General features: G+C 34.5%; 1 long non-coding RNA gene across 9 annotated transcripts in view; it reads right to left on the bottom strand.

Annotated features, from left to right (window-relative positions):
* LOC145683311 (uncharacterized) overlaps nucleotides 1-21,221 on the bottom strand; it is a 621,166-nt gene that overhangs the window by 384,240 nt on the left and 215,705 nt on the right. Inside the window, exon 1 of one of the 9 annotated variants that reach the window (XR_014131012.1) lies at nucleotides 7,077-7,152. The exons of 7 other annotated variants lie outside the window; for them this stretch is intronic. This is a non-coding gene — a long non-coding RNA (uncharacterized LOC145683311). Of the gene's footprint in view, nucleotides 1-6,737; nucleotides 6,757-7,076; nucleotides 7,153-21,221 lie in introns of those variants that run through there. One more of the 9 variants, XR_014131018.1, reaches the window with a different exon arrangement.

Genomic DNA, 21,221 nt, shown 5'->3' with positions numbered 1-21,221 from the left:
ACCAAACCACTGCTTGAAATAGACGTTTTCGTGTCTCCTGTTGCTGAATCGAATGTCTGAAAAAAACTCAGATTTCCCTTACATGTGAATTACACCATAAAAGTTTGAGAAATAAGTAGAAATAAATTTTGTGTGTGGCAGTGTGTTTGCAAAATTATAAAGATATATCAATGCCTTGAAGATATTGTGAATATATATATATGTATTAGCAAATGTTGATTAATTCTGAGACATGTGTCTTCTGGCAGTTACCCAAACTAATTTGTTTATAACATTTAGAAATTTAACATGTTTATATCAGTAGTAGAGTCAAGTTTAGAAAATCCACTTACATATAAATTTATACTGTTTATTGGTTATGTATGTGTACTACGTATACCATTTTTCAAACTTATTTACTTCAATATAAATAAATAATATATAAGTAAATAAGTAGATATTGTAAGTAAATATACATTTATGCGTACTCTCTAAATATAATAAAGTATTAATAAAATAACACAATACCGTTAAAAATATACATTTTGAAGACTCCTTTGGGGCGACAGTAATACTGTGATATGAAAACGGATTTAACTTTAAAATTATCATATAGTAATACAATGCAATTTCTTAATGATTGTACACTCATGTCCAAAATGATTGGCGCATATCTATAACTGTTCTCTTGTAAGAATATAATTCGATAATGATTTTGCAGGGTACTTTTAATCCTGATAGTATGTGTATAATCAGAAATTGTATATTTGTTTTAATTTTCATAGGAAAAAAATATAAATACGAAAATTAGAATGAGTAAAACAAAATGTTGCTAATGGACAAGAAAGTTTTATTTTCATTTTATTGTTCTTATTTACTGATCTTTTTACATAAAATTTTCCACGTAGATGTTTTCGCCGATTATACACTTACTAACATTATAAGAAATACCGAGAGAATTCATTATCAAACTATATTTCTTTAACAACATATTTATAGACATGCGAAAATAATCTTTGACGTGAGTGTACATAAACTTCCGGAAAATTCCCATTTTGGGGAATCTTCCGGTGTATATTCCCGAAAAATATCTTCCTGGGAATTTACACATCATAACGTATGCTAAAATGGCCCCTTGTACGGACTCTTTCTGATATGCTGACAAAGGATTAAGGCTCGTTTTTCATCTCCTAAGCACATTTTCAAACACTTAACACAGCACAAATTATAGTCAGAGAATATGAACACATATACCAACCTATTATTTTAGCATAACAAAAATTATATAAGAATCTAATAAAATATTATGAGCACCTTCCAACCGTTTACAAGCAAAAATTGAGCATAAGAACAGAAAAGGAATTAAGCGCATTTTCCTACCCCATATTATGAAATGGTACAAGAATGTCTTCACCAATGTTTCGCAAAAGCACGAGCATAATTTCAACCCCATGTTACCAACATAAACTTATGCAAGAGCACGAACACCTTTTCAACCACTATTTAAAGGCAAGGAATTTGTACAGGCTAAGAAAACTGTCTTAAATAACCCTATTAATAATAATAGAAATTACTAAAACATTTCGTCAATCAATTTTTACCATAGCAGAGTTTACACTATAACTATAGATTTGTGGTTACGTTTTTATGAAGGACTACAACACATTCTCAACTCCTAAATGACATAGTACAAATTATGTTAAATGCAGACTCTGTTACGAAAGGATAAACCACACTTTTTAACGGTAATTTAGCATAGCAGATGGCTTTATTTTATTACAGTCTTTTCCGAATCTCTATTCAGCATGGCACAAATTTCACAAGGAAACCGTAAGCCTTATATCGACCCCTATGTAACACAATTGCACTAACGGGGCGTTAATTACTCAGTGTAATTTATATAGCAGAAATTATCCATCCATTATAAAAGATAATAATCTGATTTTTAAACCTTACAAAATAGATCTACTCTGTCTAAACTATATTCTATAGACCCCACTTTGAATACGCTTTATACAAATTATTAAATATGTGTAATTAGAAAATCATAGAATATAAATATTCACAAAGAAGGTACTGAGTTATTTACTTAGTTAGAATTTGAAAACATCGCACTAAACTATATGAAACTACAAAGTTTAATATTGCTCTCCTTCGCTTATTTAAATGGTTCATTTTCTTTTCATTATAAAATATTAAATAATGCTTTTAATAAAGTGGATACTTTCAAATATTTAGGATCAATATGAACAGACGAAAATCATATTCACGAAGAAATTAAATGTCGACTAAAAGCAGGGAATTCATGTTACTATTCGGTACAAAATCTCTTGTCGTCGCGAATTCTGTCGCGGAATTTGAAGCTTAAAATATATAAAACGATAATCATGCCTGTTGTTCTGTATGGTTGCGAAATATGGTCGCTTACTCTGAGGGAAGAACATAGACTGAAAGTATTTGAGAACAGGATCCTGAGAAGAATATTCGGACCCAAGAGGAACGAGAATGGGGAATGGCGGAAGCTTCATAACGAGGAACTACATAGTTAATACGGTTTAACCAACATTGTTAGAGTCGTCATGTCTAGGAGGCTTAGGTGGGGAGGTCATGTAGCTAGAATGGAAGAAAGTAGAAACGCTTTCAAAGTCTTGACTGGTAGACCCATAGGAAAACGACCATTAGGAAGACCTAGGCGCAGATGGGAGGATAATATTAAGATGGATCTCGCAGAAATACGAATACAAAGTAGAAACTGGATGCAATTAGCTAAGGATAGAAGTCAGTGGAGAGCTTTTGTGAACGCGGCACTGAACCTCCGGGTTCCATAGGCCATAGAGTTAGTTAGTTAGTTAGTTAGTATAAAAAGATATGGGACTGGTACACAATTTTGAGCTAGTTAAATGTTGATTTGAAAATTTGGAATACAAACTTGGTCCGCCAGTTTTGTAATGACTCTTTGTCGCTTATTGGATTAGTACATTTGTCCTGGTTGCTACAGACGTATCCGACAATTGTAGAGACTTCTGAGTTAGTTAAAATACAAAATTGATGATATAGCAGCCCAAGAAAATAATGAATTCAAATTTTAGATGATCATCCTTCGTTTCTTACATGGGTACAAAAAGCACAGAATTATGTGCTAATTAAATTTCAAATTTGAAACTGTCGTAATACAGACAATTGAAGTGTTTAAAAAATTTAAAATGTTTAATATGAATTTAATTTTTTTGTACAAATTGAAAACTTTGAACATTTTGTAATGACCCCTCTTGGTTTATTTGAGTGATATATTATTTTGTCCGGTAGGACAAAAATGTACGAACTATTACGAAGTTCCAAGATGCTGCACCGAAACTAAATGCGTCAATATTAAAGGAACTTGGAACTAGTAGATGTAGTGGTAATATTAATGATTATAATTGTGTAACTACATAAATATTTAAGAAATCAAGCTTGTAAGCAAAAGGAAGAAAATAAATAAATAAATAAATAAATTATTAAATTTAATGTTTGAACTACTTGCTTCTACATAGATCTTCTTCACGAACATGGGATAAAAAGAGTCTTGAAAGAGGATGAAAAAGGGAGAAATATAGACTGACATAGAAACCTTTAAGAAGAAATTCCTGGTATGTTAAATAGGGTTTGACAAATTTATTATACTCATAAGAGTTGACTTGAGATCTCAGCTTTTTTCATATCAGATCTTTGCAATCCTTACAATGAAACAGCATACAAAATTTCAACATGTTGTAACAAGGAAATATTTAACCTTTTACCTCGAGGTTCGCAACTTTTGGTGTATATAGTTGTCAATGTAACATTGCTAAGTCAGAAAATATAATTTAATATATCGTTACAATTTCGAGTTATACAAGGTTAGATATTTGATCTTTCACAATTTTTGCCGTATATACTAGTCAATGACAATTGCTTTGTTTGGATACAAAGTTTTAATATGTTCTACTGTTTATGGGCTACACATGATTAAATATTTTACCTTTGACATTGCGGTCACAACTTTTGTGTTATATAGTAGTCGATCATACATTGACAAATGTGAAACAGATTGAAATGTGTTGTACTGTATAGGAAATTGTCACAGTCAAATACTTCATCTTAGTTCTCTACACCAAATATATAATCTGAATTTTAATAAGTTTCGTCCTTCACATCTGGTTTAATATTTGATCTTTAAGGTCGACGTTCAATTTAGTTCTGAATTTTAATCTATTGCACAAGTTATACACGGTTAAATATTCGTCCTTTGACTTCCGACCTAGATAGTTTATGACCAAAAGAGGATCTTTAGAATTTAATATAGTCTAAATTAAATAAATATATATTTAACGGGTTTGAGAAAAGAGGCCATAGTCTTTTATAAAGGATGTATGCTATTTGTCATGTTAAGTAAAGATTGTAGTACATTATGATAAAATGAACGATAACTATTTGTGAATACTATGAATCTATATAAATTATTCGTAATACAAAAGCTGCGAATCTGGTTAGTTATTCCGGTATGATCCTCGGTTAACAGTATAATCCTTTCTATTCGACCTTGTTTCAAGAGGGTCATCTTCTCATTTTGATATTGGTATATTAATAGGCCTATGGTAGTGACTACGTCATACCCACTACGTATTGGAATTATTTGAAAGTGTTGAATGAGATATTTGAAAATGTTTTCTCATTTTTGATAAAACAATAATGAAGGTTATGACTTTATCGTTATATGAGAATATCAGTCTTATTTTAAATGGTACAGGAATGTGCGGAATTTTCATTATAGGTACGAATTTACAAGTATATTATTATACTTAATTTTAATGGAAAAGCTAAATAGTTCCAACTTGTACTCGAAACATAAACATTTAATAGAAAAGCTAATACATCGTCGTTAGTTACACAGTTTGAATCTTGTTTACTTGATTTATCTGGAGTTCAGTGTCCTTTGTGTCTTGTAAGCTACATGAAACGAGTTGTATTGTCATTACAAGTTTTGCTAAATTAGTATTTAACATTCATGTATAATATACCGACATTCAGTCTAGACGCCCAATTAGAATGTCATTACTAAAACAAACTTATGTCTTGGATTGATTCATTAAATATATACACATATACAAGTGATTTCTTGAAATATAATTATTTAAAAAAAATATCTATGAACTAAGGATAATATCATAAAAAACTGAAAAGAATAAACGATGTTGTAATCAAACTGACCATATTACGATTAGAGGTCTAGTGGTTAGCCTACAAGCTAATATTAGCACAAGTTGAGAGTTACGTCAGTTGAAATATAACCGACTTTAAAAGACAATGGAATTCAACTCCGTTTTCTTTTTCTCTTTTCTCATTCCAGCATTAATGGATCATTTTATTTGTTCGTTGTACCTACTTCCATTGTTCATTCAGGAACGACGATAAAATCAACAAGAAAGCACATTCTTAACAGTATAGATACCTTAGTATCGAATTACTTCATCATTATGTATTCCAATAAGACTCATGACTTGTTTGTAATATGTGTTTATAGTAATGATCAGAATATTTTTTATTGAAAACCTTGAATTAACTATTTACTTTTTTGCTCAGTATAATAAACATTCTATTATAGTAGGTGGTCTGAATGTAAATTTCCTTGTAACTAATATCGATGATCAATCAACCTATTCTTAAATACGTATAATTTAACACGAATGGTCAATGTACCTACAAGAATAACTTATCACAGTCGTAGCGTAATCGATCAATTACTTTATAACAAAAAGATATATAAAAGGCTCAGTTACAGCCATAAAGAGTGGTTTCTCCTATCATGAAGCTCACTTATTTCATTTCAATATTTTCATTGTACAAATACCTAATAGAAGCACTTTAGAAAGTCAAATACCCATACACAAGAATTTTTTAATGAAACGAATATCTCCCATTTCAATTTCATACCTTGTCATTAAAGCTGGGAGGATATATACGCCAAAAAATCTTTTAAAGAAGTTTGTAACATTTTCCAAGACGCACACACTCGTTACTTCAATGACGCATTTCCTAGAAATCTTCGCCCAATTCCAATAACAAATAACAAATCTTGGATAGCTACAACAATAAAAGTTTCTAGTAAGAACTTAAGATCTTTAAATTTATCATATAAGAGAGTAGAACTACCACGTTACATGACAGGTTACTATATAAGCTATAAAAAAAACAACATAAAAATACTTTAAAATTGGCAAAAGTATAATAAAATATGAAAATAAGACCGCCAAATTACGGAGGATAATTAAGAATGAAACATTCTAAAGAACGAGTAATTGAAGGAATCATTGAAATTGAATCAAGTGGAAATCTTACCAGTGATCAATTTATTATTGATATTCTTTTGAACAATCACTTAATGAATATTCAGAAAACTATAGGATCAAAAAGTCAACCTCCTTCAGAGCAATTATTGGTTAACAAAAAATCAAATAAATTCCTTCTAACAAGCAAAAAATCAAAACAATCAAAAAATCAAGACTGCCTGCATCTACGGAACATGAATTTGAAAAAAAAAAATATCCTCTTTGCTGAGGGATAAACGAGAGCGCTTGGCAACCTTCAGCCGCTGGAATGGAAGTTATGTTTAACCTCAAGTTCTCGCACGAAACGGTGTTTCTTCACTTAGCCCTTCTGACATAATTATGTGAATTTATCACGTTAGAAAATATCTTTCAATACATCTTGGCACATATTTTACAGTATGACATACTTACATTTTAGGATTTCCAATCTTTGGTACTCTAAATTATATTAGCGCTCTTTTACTAAATTTTGAGGAAATGGTGAGATGACTTCCGGAAAGAGTAAAGCGTAAAGAATGTATGGATAAAATCCTAAGAATAAAGTAAACCTAGTCAAAAGTTAAAAGCCTAATAGCTAAATTCAGTAAAGCATGTTAACCAAATTTTCCTGATATGGAACAGTTTCAGTGGAGGATAATTACTATACATAATTTCAACATAAACTAATCCTAGTGATTACGTAATGGAACTTATAATTATATTTATTAATATTCAAGTTTTCTACTAAAAGAAATATAAAAATTGCATTACCAAAATCACGAAACGCTGGAAATAATATAAAAACCTTCTTCCAATTTATGTGCCAACTAAGCAACTGATGTGTTTCTGTAAGGCATTCAATGGTGTTACAAAACAAAAATTACAAACAAGCTCAGTTCACACACAAATATTTTGAAAATACGAACCAAAACAAGCATTCAATTCTATTGTTACATTTTTTTGTAATTTACATTTCTGCAATGTAAATAATATTTTGTGATTACTTTGCAAATCTTGTTTAATTACAAAAAATATTTGGTAACTCTTCTCTGTAAACGAGAAATCCATTTAACACAAAATGTTATATTCAGAATTAAGAAAACTTAAAGTGCAGATCAAAGATTTACAAAACCAAAACCATCCTAGGCATGTTTGTTTTCTCCCACTAACAAGTATTTAAAACCAGTAGTCCAGTGAATAATTAGCTTTTGGTTGCATTAAGTGAGTTACTTTTAAAAACTTGATAAACCTTTGTATTACGGTAATCTAAATAGCATACTAAATTTGTATCCTATTCAGTTTTGCGCTGGTGCAACAATCTTGGTAAAATGGGGCCTAAACCAGAATCCTACTAAAATAGCGTGATAAAATTTTTAAAAAATCTGATCCCTTACATTCTAGCTCTAAGTACATTACTATATAAAAGAAAGAGCATAAAATTTGCTGTAAATAAGGTTCTTGCGGAATAAAAACACATATAGAATTATATGCCAACGAAAATTCTCAGTACTGAATTATTTGGTATTAGAGAGATAAATCCAAAACTATCATACACACACACAGAGACAAAAAAAAAAAAAAAAAAAAACAGAAACTTAACGGATACAGTGACCTTGTGTGACTGTAAGCGGTGTAGCAGGTAACCAGTTATAATGGCAATTACAACAACCTATTTCCCAAAAGAGATAATAAACTTTATTATAATGCGAAAAAATCAATAACAAGAAATACATATGAAATTGAGATAGTATTCGACTTCACTTAAATCTGTTAAATACATCTCAACAGTAGGTAACACGTAGTTTTAAGCTCTTCCTTCAAGGTTTTGTTTGACAAAGAACGGAGTATAAAATCCCCAGACCAAAGAACAATAAGGGTTGTTAAACTAATAAAATACTATATTTAATGCAATGAATTTCTTTATTTGTTTTTGTGCTTCCTTTAGTAGTTAAAATTAACTGGTTATGTAAAATAGGTTAGCAAGCAGCAGCCCCAGCTCTTAAATAGCTGTTAAGTCAAAAGATATGACCTAATTTAAAATTAATTTTCATTACTTTTTTCTCTTGTCAAAACAAAATATATTATGAAATGGGAAAAATAAGTATAATAGTATTCTTTGGAGACTTAAGTCTACCATACGAACCAGCACAATCCACTCATTCTCTTTTTTTTTCATTTTTCACTTTTTGTCTCAGAAATTTGATTTAAAAAGAATACTAATTTAGTGGTTAGATTTGACCAGAATCTCCATTAACCCATACTATGGATAAATCTCAGTCCTTCTTTCCACTAAGTTAACACAATTTCAGTTCACTTCCCCATATTATCAAGTCGCAGCACATTTAGAACGAACTAGACCTAATTCATTTAATTGGAACAATACTTCGCTCACTACCTGCATACTCCAGAGGAGCATACAGGCACAACTATAGCATGGCCAACAAGAGATGGTCTCTGACATTTCTTACCACATGCGGTGGGACATTGCAGCCCCTACTTTGATACCAGTGTTACCAACCACGATACTCTGTCTTATACCATTAATTAAATTGCCACTACAGTTGCACCGAAAAAAACCTTGACACGCGAGTAGTGGCAATGTCACTGCGAGCTGTGAGAGACGTTCTCTTACTGGACGCACTTTAGCGCCATGCAACAGAAAGTATGAGACCTTCCAAGGATAGATAACTCCAGGACAACTGGCAAAATATTTAGAGCTATTTCTATTATTGTCATTTAAAATGGAGATCTTATTAACAATATTTTGTAACAAATATGTTTATTATTCGATTAAACGCAACAAGGTTCTATACATTGTTTGAAGAATCAATAGTTTAGATGAAACACCCCTAGCAATCCGACATTTCTTCTTCCGAAAATACAATAAGGTAATTTTTAGTATCTCTCTCATACATTTACTCTTCCCATATTTTTTAATATACTAGGCTATTTCCCATTTCCTTATTTAAATCCTTTTCCCTCTATAATCCTTTTATTCATTCCCAATTTATCTCATGTCCCGCTTCTTTAATATATTGCGTTATTCAGTCTTTGTAGTCTTAACTCAGTGATAGACCGTTCAGCTTTGGTGTGTGGGGTCCCTCGTTTGACCCTAGCTTGCGCGTAGTGTACTTTGTTGTGGACAAGAGCCGTGTAAGTAAGTTTTCCCGGAGATCTCCCGTTTCTTCCAATTATCCATTCCACAACTCGATTCATTTCTCATCACTACCCACTTCTTCAGCCAAGCCTGCGTAAGTGTGCGACGTATAATTTAAAAAATCATTTCATTTTTTATTTTTAGTGTAGCATCATCTATTCCTTTGTTCTAACCTCTTTCCCCTACGTACTATATCTAGCATTCGTTACAATTAACTTGGTACATTACTCCTTCCCCTTTTGATCTTGTCTTCCTTTCTCTCGTCTTTCCCTTTTCTCTCAGTAACTATATTATCTTCTTTCCTTCTTTTCTATAAGTTTTAATCTCTTCCTTGTTCAACGTTTTTTCAGTACCTCTCTTTTATCGCATAAACTTTCATTTCCAAATCATTCTTTCCTTCATTCTTCACTTCTTCCTCTTTTCTTCCTTTTAAAGCTTCTCTTCAGTATTTGTTTCTCTTTAGTAGCTGGCAAGGTATTTCTATCTCTGCTTTCTTTGTTTCTTTCTTCGTAGCTACCTATATTTTTATCCCTCTTTCTAATGTCCAGTATAAAATTCTTCTCGGTCCTTATGTCTACGTCACTTCACTTAGGAAGCATATCTCAGCATTGGGTTCTTTCCTGTACCTAGGTTTCTCGAATTTTCCTCCAATTTTCCCTAATATCATGTCCATGAAGTTGATTTTTCTTTCTCCGTCCATTTTCATTTCTAGCCTAATTTCTTTTCCCGTCCTTAATTGTTTTAGCAAATTTCTCGAAATGACGCATAGTATATTTCCATATACCATGGCAATCATTTACATTTCTTCAAAATGTTATTAGATTTTTCCTCCTCCTTATACTTTCTCTTCCTACCTGTTCATTACAATCTCTACTACAAGGCTCAGTCTCTAAGCTCAGTATCATAAATGCATTTAACTTGTCTTTAATTTTCACTCTTTTTCAGGGCCTTTCTCCCTGTCTTCCACACCTTTAGTTCTCCTTATCATGGTGTCCCCCTGAGCTGCTTTCTGCTTCCTTTATTAGCTTTTTAAGTATCACTGATTGATACGAAGACTTGTTGGCGTGGTGTTCTCCTCCACATATTTCCTTATAAACACTGTGTGCTATCTCTTGGATATCTATTTCCTCCATCTGACCTTCCAGTTATGTATTTTCCTTCTCAGCATCAGAGGTATTTTAAATTCAGAAATGCATCCAAGATTATCTGTGGGAGGATTAAACATCCACTACTCCAATTCCTTGCTCCACACTAACTTGCAGTCGGCATTCAACATGGTGCTGAATCGGCAGCAAATACAGCACGTATCTATTAATCATACCATCACCAAAAACCCAAAGCTTTCTTAAAAATAGATTTTAGGAACGCATTCATTGAAATAGACAGGTAGACAATGCTATCTGTCGTCAAAGAAAGTTTTCCTTCGATATACCCCTATGTACACCAAATCTATGGTGAAGCCAGCAAGCTAGAATTTATATTGTGGCTAAGATATTATCTTATTAGAAAGAGGAGTTCAACAAGATGATCCTTTAGATCCAGCATTACTTCCAGTAACCTTGCAACCTATTGTCAATAATATCAAAACAGATTTAAATATCTGGTAATTCGATGATGGTGCAATAGCTGTTGATCCGGCTGTTGTATTAAATACATTGAAAATGATCAACACACAGGGAGCTACAATTGGTCTGCAACTAAATTTCAAGAAATGCGAATTCAGCTTTCTTGAAACTACAAATGAAGAAAAGGGCACACTGTTTTCGACAAACAACAAAGTAGCTCCAGGTATCCAATTCATGTCGCCATCAAACGCTTTCCTTCTTGGAGCCGCTTCCTCAGCTGAAACAATGAGAACTCTTTTAACTGAGAAGATTAACCAGTTACACGTGTATTTCTCACATCTATCATCAATACCTGCTCATTCTTTCCTTTACTTACTAAGAACATCATTTTACATCTCAAGATTATTATATTTCCTGCGATGTTCACCTTCATGGAAAGAAGAGGATTTATTAGAAAGATATGACAACAGTATAAATCTGGTTTGGAGTCTATCCTAAATTGTGTCCTTGAGGACATACCATCGCCTCAGGGGTCTCTCCCAGTTAATCTTGGTGGACTATTCATTCAAAGAGCCTTAGATTTGGCTATTCCCTCCTTCCTGGCATCATTCTACGGCTCTCAATGTCTAATAAGATCACTTCTCCAACAGAACAACGATCGTCACTGGGATTCTGTAGTCGCTGGGACAAAATTGCTCGTCCACATGGTCGCTGTTGGTGGGCTCCGATTTACCCGACTTCAGTTTCAGATCTAAACAATACACATAGGAAGAACCTATCATAGAATCAAATTTTTCATTTTTAATACAGTCTTCCGACAACCAAGAAACAATGCCAGACTGATCGCTGCATCGTCCATTGAGGCAGGTGCTTGGTTCAAAGCTTTGCCATCACGTCCTCTAGGCCTTCACCTGAATGACGAATCTTTTAGAATAGGAATTCTTTAAGACTGTGAGTAGATATTTGCGAACCAAATAAATAAGAAGCGTGCAAAAATCTTGTTGACAAAAAAGTGACTATATGGTAGCTCCTGCATAAAAAGCACAGGTAGCCATCCTCGACACTGAAACTGAAATGAAATCATTGTGAGGGCACTCATCTCCACAGGTGTACCGGAAATAAAGGAGCCAAATGGCTGTAGTAGAACACATGAAAAAAAAACACATGGCATATAATTAATTCCTTGGAAGAAAGGTAAAGTCTTAATTTGGGACTTCACATGCACAGACACTATTGTACCTTCTAACCTTCCTTTCTCTTCAATTCAGCAGTTCGGAAAGAGATAGAGAAAGGAAGGAAATACAACAACCCTTTGGAAAAATATCAATTCTTACCAACTGCAGTTGAATCCGGTGGCTCTTAGAAAAAGGAAGGCCTAAACGTCATAAAGAAAGTAAGAAAACGCATCACACAGTTATCCGGTAATGAAAAAGCAACCGGCTTCCTAATACAAACAATAAGCATGGCGGTGCAGAGAGGTGATGTAGCTTCAATACTAGGAACCTTACCTCCTGGTAAAGCACTGGAGGAGATTTTCTTACTTTAGAAACAAGAGTAATGTATCCATATTGTTGATTACTAATTATTTTTTATTGTTATTCGTTACTCTTTCAACTGTAAGAATGTAATTTTAATTTGCAACTGATGTATCTGGACGAATGAACTGAAGAACAGAGTCTTTTATGTTAAAACGAATTGTAGAAGAGACAAATATAATGCTCAATATTCCGAAAAAGTTGGTCAAGTATAGCATATATCTCCAGGTGTGAAAGAAGTCCCAGAACGAGATTTTCAGAACGACAAGGGCTTTATGGAAATCACAGTACACACACAGTATCATGTCCATGCCATTGGAGACCCCAAAACAAACGAAAGGATGTTGTGGTTTCTTAATTTACAATCTCTAATAAAAAAAATATAATAAGCTTCAGAAGTTGAGAAGAGCTCAGATTTAATTATGGGAAAGTAGTGTAGAAGTCGATAAAATAAAGAAAATCTTGTCAAAATTCAAACTGGGTTTACCAAAATTAAAAAAAAAAAAAATAAATATATTTTCTTGTTTTGGCAAATTAATATAAGCCAAATTTTGCCAATTACTCTTACGCTTCCCTTCATCTTGAGGTACCGATTAATTTCGATTACTACATAGTTTAAAACTTAGGAAAATGAAGACGTGAGGAGGGGGGAAATATTGACACCCTGGTACGGAATTAAGGAGACTCTACGGTAATAAATCTACTATAATATTTACTCTTATCCATTCCTTCACCTCCATGAAAGTGATGATCTCAACTTAGTGAGGTAATATAGGAGAAGGAATCTCCAAGTAACCAAGTACTATCGCGAATATAAGGCTGGAGGCGAATATTTTATCTGCAATAATTGTGGAAACGGAAAGATGAATGTGATGCAGTTATTCAAAGAAAGAAAGCAAAACTTAAGACAAAAACTACCAGAGATGAAGTAAAGTTCGGTGTTCGAAATCAAAACGTTTGAAGTGAGTTAAGTGAAGGATGTTTTTCTGTATTTAGAAAAATGGAAACCGTCCTGATGATTTGCACACAAACTGAAACAGATATAAAATACAGGAGAAAGAAGGCACATAATAAATATTACCATTTAGACACCGGACCCGTCTCGGGAGGTAAGTCATGTCCTTAAAGTTAAAAGTTTTTTGATATCAAACTGAAAGAAGAAATGTTAGTAACTGTTTTGTATATGTTCTCAACAGTCAGAAGAGTAGAAAATTTTACGACTGTTTCTTTGAAGCAATACCACGTTATTCTTTACAGTCGTAATTTACCTTACGAACCGCATTTGGTTGACACCTTTAACATATTTTGGTCATTTTTTTATAGTTGGACGATACTAATATCTACAGTGCACTAAACTAACTAACTAACTCTATGGCCTATGGAACCCGGAGGTTCAGTGCCGCGTTCACAAAAGCTCTCCACTGACTTCTATCCTTAGCGCAATTGCATCCAGTTTCTACTTTGTATTCCTATCTCTGCGAGATCCATCTTAATATTGTCCTCCCATCTGCGCCTAGGTCTTCCTAATGGTCGTTTTCCTATGGGTCTACCAGTCAAGACTTTGAAAGCGTTTCTACTTTCTTCCATTTTAGCTACATGACCTGCCCACCTAAGCCTCCTAGACTTGACGACCCTAACAATGTTGGGTAAACCGTATAAACTATGTAGTTCCTCGTTATGAAGCTTCCGCCATTCCCCATTCTCGTTCCTCTTGGGTCCGAATATTCTTCTCAGGATCCTGTTCTCAAATACTTTCAGTCCATGTTCTTCCCTCAGAGTAAGCGACCATGTTTCACAACCATACAGAACAACAGGCATGATTATCGTTTTATATATTTTAAGCTTCAAATTCCTCGACAGAATTCGCGACGACAAGAGATTTTGAACCGAATAGTAACACGAATTCCCTGCTTTTAGTCGACATTTAATTTCTTCGTGAATATGATTTTCGTCTGTTAATATTGATCCTAAATATTTGAAAGTATCCACTTTATCAAAAGTATTATTTAATATTTTAACGCCTCCACGATTTGCCGTATTACGGTCCCGACGCACTTCCATGTATTTAGTTTTCTCTGCATTTACTTCTAAACCCATGTCCCTGCAAGCGTTTAATAAGATCTCTGCATTTATTTCTACTGTTCTCCTATCATCCCCTATTAAATTTACATCATCAGCATATGCCATAACCTGGTGAATGCCGTTCAACTCTAGGCCCTGGTTGCTATCTTTGATTTTCCTTATGGCGTATTCCAGCACAAAGTTAAATAATAATGGCGACAACGCATCTCCTTGTTTCAGGCCATTTTCGACGTGGAGGCTCGTGGACAAAAATTTTCCTACCCGGACTTTACTTTGGGATTCACATATCTTAATTAATCTAATTAGCTTTCTCGTATTCCAAGTTCTGTAAGAACGTTGTATAATGTTTCTCTCCTAACGGAGTCGTAAGCCTTTCTAAAATCAATAAATAGTTGATGTACCGGGGTATTGTATTCCCACTTCTTTTCGAGTATTTGGCGAATGGTAAATATTTGGTCGATAGTTGATCGATTTCGTCTAAATCCGCACTGATAATCTCCAATAATTTCATCTGCGTATGGAGTCAATCTTGCTAACAAAATATTTGAAAGGATTTTATAGGATGTTGACAGAAGAGAAATGCCTCGATAATTATTACAGTCAGTTTTGTCGCCTTTCCTGTGAATTGGAACAATGATTGATTCTTTCCACTCTTGTGGCAATTCTTCCTTGTTCCAGATAAGGAGAATGAGTTTGTGTATCTTGTTCCACAATTTTTCGCCTCCAGCTAAAATTAACTCAGACGGAATTTCATCTACACCCGGAGATTTGTGTTTCTTCAATTTCTTTATAGCGGCTTCCACTTCTATTCGATTGGGTTCTGGAATATACGGTTGTGCAGTGTGTATCTCCTTTTCTCCACGCACATTAGTTTTTGACTGCGTGTTCAGCAAATCGTCAAAGAAATCTTTCCATCTATTTAAGAGGCTATCCGTATCGGTGAGAACTGTTCCGTCAGATTTCTTTAATATATAAGCACGAGGTTGATAGCCTTTCTTAAATTCGCTGATCCCCTTATACATGTCCCGAATATTTTTATTTTTACTATTATCTTCAAGTTCCTTAATTTTAGCTTTCAAAAAATCCCGTTTCTTTGTTCTAAAAGTTTTGGAAGTTTCCCGCCTGGTATCTGCGAAATTTTGTGTAGTTGTTTCATTCGGATTTTGTAGCCACCGTAATTTTGCCTGTTTTCTCTTCTCTGCTAGTTTAATGCATTCTTGGTCGAACCATGGTTTGTTCCTACGTATTTCCGCGTGTCCCAATTTTTCTATTGCTGAACTTTTAATGCTATCTCTAATTTCAATCCAAGTATCCTCAACACTAGTGCACTCCGAGTCTTCTAAAACCGCGAATCTATTCGAAACTTCAATCTGGTATTCCTCTCTTACCTGGCTCTCTTCTAATTTCTTTAAATTAAATCTCTCCGTTTTCGGACATTGAATATTACCTTTATTCAACGATAATCTCTCCCGTATTATCGCTACTATCAGGTAGTGATCAGTGTCACAATCAGCCCCTCTAAACGACCGGACCTCAATTATGCTAGATTGTCTACTTCTATCTACTAAAACGTGATCAATTTGATTATGTGTTTTTCCGTCTGGTGATGTCCAAGTGTATTTATGAACGTCGCGATGTGGGAATTTTGTACTCTTCACGATTAGGTTTTTGGATGTTGCAAAGTTCACGAGTCTAACACCGTTGTCATTACTTTCCTTATGCAAACTTTCGTTCCCTATAATCGGTTTAAAAATATCCTCTCGTCCTACCTTCGCATTGAAATCCCCTAATAGAATCTTCATATGGTATCGCGGGAGTTGGTCAAATACCCGTTCCACTTCTTCGTAAAAACTATCTTTTATATCGTCACCCTTATCTTCAGTTGGAGCATGTACATTTAAAACAATAATATCACACCACCGTCCCTTAAGAGTAATAAAAGAAAGTCCGTCAGTAACAAATTCAACTCGTTTAATTGCTGGTAATATTCTTTGTGAACGAAAAACCCTGTTCCTAACTGGTGATTTTTATTTCCTTCCCCGTAAAAAAACGTAAAATTTCCGGAATTCTCAGATCCATTTCCTTCCCACCTAACTTCCTGAACTCCTACTACGTCCATCCTGTATTTCTCTAACTCACTCGTTACAGATTTTAACGCGCCTGCCCTATAAAGACTTCTAATATTCCATGTTCCAAATCTCATGTCCATTTTCTTTTGCTGATGTCGTGCCAAGTTATCAGTCCTTGTCCGAGGCTTTTGTGAATGTTTCTGAACAAGTACCTTTTTTTACAGGATGAGGGTGTTAGCCTTACCCAAACCCCCAAGCTGGAGGACCACTCCTATTCGTCTGTCCGCGACTGCTTATTCAGTATATTCGCAGCTAACCTCTATATCTAGAGGCCTTCTCCTCGATCCGCAACCTGAGGACGCGCCATGCCGTGGTGACAGGAACCCACGTTACACGGATCTACAGTGCACTAGATATTAAAAATACTGAAATTCACAGGTTTTCTTTATTTTTTCGATTATGCAGCTTGGAGTTATAAACATAGATATACGTAACTACTGTCCTCTTACAAAGCTTCATATTATGTTTTATAGCACTCCAATTTAAAAATATACAAATATCATTTTTCTACGATACAAATCCACAACTATATAAATTTGTACGATTACAGTTAAGTATCTGGAATTGAAGAGGTTAACTTAAAAATATCGAAATACTGCTAAATATGAACATACTAATTATTGATTAATCGTAATATAAAATTATAAAATTATTGATTAATCGTAATATTGTGATACTGAAAAGTACCGAAATATTGAAATAACGAAATAATTAATACATCGATTTTAAAAGTTTTCGATACTTAAAAATATCTATGAATCTACATATTGAAATATCGCACAGCTGTAGGTGGGACCTGTCACCATGAATTTTCTTTTAACAACTTTTCGTCTTCGAGGATGTGATTTCCCCGTAAATTTTGTAAGATTTCATCACTTTGAAAGTAAACTGAATGTTGTTATTCACGACACTCAACACACTTACCACTTTCACCACGCTCACACCATAGAGCCGAGATTTAATAATATGTCCTCTTTAGAAATTAGACTTAACGTATTTTACTTTATATCAGTTTGCTTGATACAAGCACACTGCTATTCTAGTTAGACTCACAGAATACGTAATTAGCCCTATCATCTTCAGCAGCAATCACAATCTGCAGTCGCTGCCTGTCCCTTCCTACCCAGATACCTTAGGTCTTTCCAATTACATATTTGAATTAATTGAACAAATCCGTATAGGGCCAATTGGTGAAATACGTTTGTGAACTTTTTATTTGTTAAAGTTTAAAATAAATATTTAGAATATTATTATCTTTAAACTAATGAGTTGTTTCACAAAAGAAGGAAATAAAATAGTATGAAACTTGGAACATCGTATGTACTTATGTATGAATCTGTGATTTCCAAATATACTTATAAGGCTTCAAACTAAGACCATTATAGCATACCTCTAAGCATATATTTAGTTTTAGGTCTTGTTCAAATGAATAAACGTTCCTTTCAGACACTGGTCGCAAACGTTTTTATCTGGTGCAAAAGAAATTCGAACTACGTGTGCAGATATAAACAATAATTATATCCCGATACGATCATGGGTTGTGTATATGTTTTAGGCTAGCCTCCGTTAGATGCATATATCACACCCTTTGTTTGTGTTCCCATCGTTCCTTGAAGTATGAGTTTTGAACATATGCATACCCGTTCCTCCAATTGCGACCAACACCTCCCCTAATATCAACACACCATCTACTTTACTTATGTCATGTGGCAGGCACGTTGCTGAGAGTCGACGGGACTGCGCAACTGACATTTCCAAGGCTATATCTGTACCAACAAGCACTGTGCCCATTTACTTGTGTGTTTATTCCCCCGCACATCTCACACCTCTTTCTACTTACCTTAGTTTCTAAATCCCGTATGCAGGGCAGTACCAATAGATGCGGTATGCGCCTTACGTTTTTAGTTAAAGTGTGAGACCATCAGAAGACAGCTAATTCGGCAGAGCATACACACGTTTTAAACACATTCTCACATTTTTCTATAATTATTAGGATCTTCCCAAAATTCGGCCAGGAGGCCCAGGTGGTTTCAACGGAGTTCCTCCAGGCTTAAAAATTGACGGTAGCGGAAAATGTCCCAACAATGTTTCCGGTCCGAACTGGTAAGGTGTTAAACCATATTCACTTACCAACAAGGATAGGAATGCGGGAACATACACAAACTAGGTTTACGGAACACTTGGTGGCGCATGCGCAAATTGTTCCAGGTCCATGCTCCAGCTCCGAGTCAAGTTCCAGTACCAGAACCGGTACCCGAGAGCAGACTACGCAAAGAGTAGGATGTTACGATCACTGTTTTTGAACCATTATAAAGGACAATACCGTATTTTTCGTTCACATACATATACACTTGATTACGCATTCGCAGTTCCATTTTAGTAGAAATACAGTTCCAACTCCCACTCCCGGTTCGGATTTAAGACAGGACCAGCAGCAGCAGACCATAGACTACAAAAGGCTACAACATACGTAAAAATATGAACACATATTTCAGCTATTATTGAAACATTGTAAAGCAGTGTTCCGCTCACGGCTAGCATCTCGTTTCCTTTGCATCTCTCTCTCTCTCTCTCACGCACACACACTTGCTTACGGAACACTTGATGGCGCATGCGCAAACTGTTGCGACTCAAGTTGGAGTACAACTTCCGGTTCCGAATACACAACACAGGAGAAGCTGAATCCGACTAAGAGCATGGCAGACATTTCAAGATTACGCAAGACAGGCTGTGTCACAGCCGCAAAAAAACTACGAAACAAATATTCGAACTCCCAAGTGGAAATGTTATGACCACATGCAGAAATGGAGAAGCGGCGAATAGATAACATACAAAGCCCATATGTTTTCCTCGTTCTCTCTTCTACGAAGAAACCAGTGAAACAGATATTAATGCACACACACACACACACACACATTTACCTATAAGCGTATTTGTGTACTTGTTGGCTCCGAGTTGGGAGACCGGCTTCTTGGAACGAGATGTGCATAAAAAAAACTAGAAGAGATACAAAAACGAGAGTGAGATCAAAATACATTTATTCCTGTTTGCGGAGGAAAAATACTTATGTCGCTATTTATGGCAGTTTTTTGGGAACACGTGTGGTACCGTACTATATGTAATGAATTCTAGTGGCACCATCACCTGCAAGATATAAATGGTACTGGTACCAATAACATATCTGTATGATCCAATGTCAGACACACACACACACACTATTAATATTATCTACAGTGTTACAATATTTCAGTTATCTACAGTGTAGAATAATAGCACAAAGTAGGTAAGTACACGCAATTTTGGAGAAATAAGTCAATACAAGAATTTAAAAATATGTAGAATGAAACTACAGAATTGTTTATATCTAAATTACCTGATTTCCGTGAAGTTAACTTCTTACACTAATACTTAAATCTGGCAACCGCTTTAAACGAGAAGACTCCACTTTGGTCTCCGCTTTCAGTTTGGTCTCCACTTTGCTTTACCGGATAAGAAGTGGGTATTTAAAACACGTTTTACTGCGAAAGAAACAACTCGGTCCCAAATGGGCGAGAGGCAGTTTGAAGTTTGCTATGACCACAAGTGGTCGCTGCATTTGTTCATAAACGCTCAGAAGGATATATCCACCTTTTTGATTAACTCTCCCACCATTCAAACAGTTCCTTTACTTTGTGCGTGACGATGACGTAGAAATATTCTCACGACAGTGAGACTCTTTTTATATCAGGTTCATCGATACAAAGGAAAAGTACAAGATCTGATTTGTTTCGAAAGAAAAAATGTAAATATAAAAACATAAATAGGATATGCTGAGAATTAACACACGTAGCTATTTTTTGTATTTTCTTGCTAAGTACTTAGACGCTCAATATGGGACACTTGAATTGCTTTTCGGATAAGCTTTTGATCAGGCTCTTGTACTGACCATATGAATTTTAATGTATTCTACATTTGTCACTTTAATTGACAAACTTAATTACACTGAAACATGAGCACTCGGTACAAAAATTGCACATTAGAAGACGACTGTGACGACTTTGTTTTCACAGTTTGTATGTAAATTCTAAAATTAGAAGATATTCTTGTAATAATGCAGGCATAGCACTGTGTAAGACAATTCTTGTGGCCATCATTATTACACTACAGAATGAGTATCTAACAAGGAAACTTACGGAAGTGTAACTCACCGATTTGAATGAAACTTAGCAGATTTGTTCAACATGGAAAACGAATGGACACTTATTTTTCTTAAAATTTCGTCTATAGTACGGTTTTTAAGTCCCTCGGTAAACCTTTGAACGTTAGGGAAGATTTTGAAACATAGATAGAAAACAATCATTTAATATAGAAGAACACATACTCCGATGGAGGCTTTAGAACAGCTGATTCAGAATTTGATTTAAAAATTTTAAATATCAAAATGGCGGATCCAATATTTTGATTAGAAT

This window comes from Thermobia domestica, chromosome 4 (genome assembly GCF_964235325.1).
Source record: "Thermobia domestica chromosome 4, izTheDome1.hap1.1, whole genome shotgun sequence".
NCBI lineage: Eukaryota > Metazoa > Arthropoda > Insecta > Zygentoma > Lepismatidae > Thermobia > Thermobia domestica.
This window is presented reverse-complemented; position numbering and strand designations above follow the sequence as displayed.